This window comes from Austrofundulus limnaeus, unplaced genomic scaffold (genome assembly GCF_001266775.1).
Source record: "Austrofundulus limnaeus strain Quisiro unplaced genomic scaffold, Austrofundulus_limnaeus-1.0 Scaffold239, whole genome shotgun sequence".
NCBI lineage: Eukaryota > Metazoa > Chordata > Actinopteri > Cyprinodontiformes > Rivulidae > Austrofundulus > Austrofundulus limnaeus.
The window spans coordinates 292,203-295,084 of NW_013952641.1; the positions used below are offsets into that span (position 1 = coordinate 292,203).

Sequence of the window (2,882 nt, forward strand, 5' to 3'; positions counted from 1 at the left end):
ACTTTGAACATAACTAATGGAGGTATTAAAGTGACTTAAATTTTGAAATTTTAATTAATTGAACTGGATTTTGGTTCAGATTAGGGTTATTATGCAGGGGTAAGTTCATGGGTACACAGTGGTAATGCTTAGGTCTTGCCTGGGGGTAAAACAAGATGTATGAGATGACCTGTAGCTGTTCATGTTCCTTACTTCTTCCATCTGCCTTTTTAGGATATGATTGGCCTGACTGTGTAAAGTTCAGATTACAGTTTGTGATCCAGTTAGCGTTGAGAATCAAAGGTTTTGGTCTTTGTGTGACGTAAACACCATAATTGTTTTATTTGTACACCAAACTGTCCCCAATATATATATATATAGGAAACTTAATATTTGCTTTGATCAGGTTCCCACCATCAGCTGGAAAGTTGGTCTGGAAAATATTTAACAGAATCAAATACAAAAGAAAACGAATTTCAGGAGCAGTACAAATATTTTATGCGACTCCAAAAACTCTTCAATCGAACACTATCCAAACCTGAAGCTCCCTTCATAAAACACATCTGAAGAAGCCTTTTGAGAGAGACTTTAAAGGTGTTTAAGAAACAAAAACAAGAAAATAACTCATATGCCTTTAGTTCAACAGTACAGGATCAAAATCTGCAACAACAACAACATCCATGCTTTAAAACCAGGGCCTACCACAGCTTTAAAAACACTCTTCTTTTCGGGTTACCCTTTATTTCAAAAAATGTATTGCTTAAACGCAATTCCCGCTGGTCTTCTACTCACTAACAGTGTGTGAAATAATAAAACTTGTTCATAACTACTATAATAAGCTGCTTCTAATAATAAACAAAGAGGCAGCCTGTCGTATCAACGCTATTTTAGGCAGGTGGGCGTGTTGAGTCCTGAACGCTCAAACGACACAGGAAGCTAAAAGATAAAAACATGTATTTTTTTACTCAAGATGCTTATTTTCACGCACATATCAAAAGTAAATATATTGAATTACCAGTTCGTATTCTGTTAATCCTGAGCTGCCTGAAGTTACCAACAGATAGCTTAGCGTAAGGCTAAGCGGCTCCTATATGACGTAACAGCGCCGTAAGTCTACCGATGTTGTCGCAATTGTCGTAAATTCCGGTTCTTATTCAGTGAATGGCTGCATCATTTGATTCGGTTCACCAAAAAGAGTCGGCTTATTTAAAAATACAGCTTTTTACTGTAGGTTTTGACTTTTTTTCTTCATAAAAATGCCTAAATGGGACTCAAAGTAATCAAAGCCTAACACATTTTAATACTTTCAGTTTAATATTTAAACTAAAAAAGTGTGTCAGGTGTGAACCAGATTTACCCTGGTATGCTGAAGGCAGATGTTGTGGGGTTGTCATGGAGGACTGTGGACCTGGGAGCTTTTTGTAAAAAGCAGGTCCGGTGAGTGTGTTCATGGAATCCCACTTATCGCCCTCCCTGGGATATTTTAATTCAAAGTTTTGGAGGAGAGGCTCTGAGCGATTGTTGAACCTTGGATTCAGGAGACGTGTGGCTTCCATCCTGATCGTGGAACAGTGGACCAGATGAGATCTTCACCCTTGCAGAGCAGTTTGTCTCTCCAGTCATGTTTTGAGGAACTGGAGAAAAGTTTTCGACCGAGTTCCATGAGGCGACTCTACAGTATGTGACGTGCTGCAGGAGCACGGGATGTCTGAGTTGCTTTTAAAGTAGACATATTTAAATCCTTTTTCACATTTAAATAATGAAGTTGGGGTCTTTGTAAAGTGGAACAKCAATGCTTTGGTTTGAACTTTGAACTTTGAACTTTACCAGCCCCTCTTTCACTCCTTTCCTGAGGGTGTGATAGCAGCTCGTTTTGATGCTGTTCCTTTAAATCCAAACAAGGCACTTCACACCCTGGTGTGGTTTGGAAACCTCAGGGTCTCATCTCTGCTGTTTGCAGATGATGTGGACCTTTGTGTCATGATCTGTGTGTCTTTGCTTTAGTTTTCTAGTGTTTCAGTGTTCCCCTGTGTATCTCTGCCCTGCTCCAGCCCCGCCCATGCTCACCTGTTTCCTCGTGTCTTCTCCAGGTGTTTCTTGTCCTTAATTTGTTTGCCTTTATATTCTGTGTTCTGTGTTCAGTCTGCATCGGATCATTGTTTTTGTGCTGCTTTCCTCAGCCTGTGTGATTCTCTCTGCTTCTTCTGAGATTTTGTAAGCTTTGGAGCTGTTTTTGAATTTATTATTAAAACATTTTTGCCATTTTGAAATTTTGACTGCACCCTGTCTGAATCTCACACTTTGGTGAAGAAAAAGTTGATTTGAAAGGCAATGCTCGTAATTCACTGGTTTGTCTATGTTCAAATCTTCACTTATGGTCACGAGGTGAGGATCATGACTGACACAATGAGATCTTGGATACAAGCGGTTAAAATGACCTTCCTTTGAAAGGTGGCTGGGCTCTGACATCTGGGAGAGCTTAGTAGAGTCGCTGCTCCTTCACATCGAATGGAGCCAGTGGAGGTGGTTCTGACATCTGGATGCCTCCTGAACACTGCCCTTTGGAGGTGTTTCGGGCATGGAAAGAGGCCTTGGTGAAGACCAAGAACCTGCTGGAGGGATTACACATCTTCTCTGCACTGGGTGGTCCCTTTTGCACCTGGCTATGGATAAGTGGTAGAAGATGGAGATGGAGTAATAACCACATACTTCTGCCTCTTAAAGTTCAGAATGTTTTCCAATTCAACTTATGGTTGCTGCACAGGAACTGAAGATTCTCAGTCATTCAGGTCATAATCAATCAATCAATCAATCAATCAATCAGTCAGTCAGTCAGTCAGTCAGTCAGTCAGTCAGTCAGTCAGTCAGTCAGTCAAATAAAAAATAAATAAATAAACTAGACA

At 40.2% G+C, this 2,882-nt stretch overlaps 1 protein-coding gene and 1 long non-coding RNA gene across 4 annotated transcripts in view; one reads left to right on the top strand and one right to left on the bottom strand.

Moving 5' to 3' along the window:
* The window catches only part of ubxn2a (UBX domain protein 2A), an 11,228-nt gene extending 10,144 nt beyond the window's left edge, over positions 1–1,084 (bottom strand). For both annotated transcript variants that reach the window (XM_014020077.1, XM_014020076.1), the window contains exon 1: positions 995–1,084. The gene's annotated coding sequence lies outside the window, so the exon portion shown is untranslated. The remainder of the gene's footprint in view (positions 1–994) is intronic.
* The window catches only part of LOC106525746 (uncharacterized), a 2,960-nt gene continuing 1,133 nt past the window's right edge, over positions 1,056–2,882 (top strand). The window contains exon 1 of one of the 2 annotated variants that reach the window (XR_001311162.1): positions 1,056–1,086. This is a non-coding gene — a long non-coding RNA (uncharacterized LOC106525746). Of the gene's footprint in view, positions 1,087–2,162; positions 2,194–2,882 lie in introns of those variants that run through there. The other variant, XR_001311161.1, reaches the window with a different exon arrangement.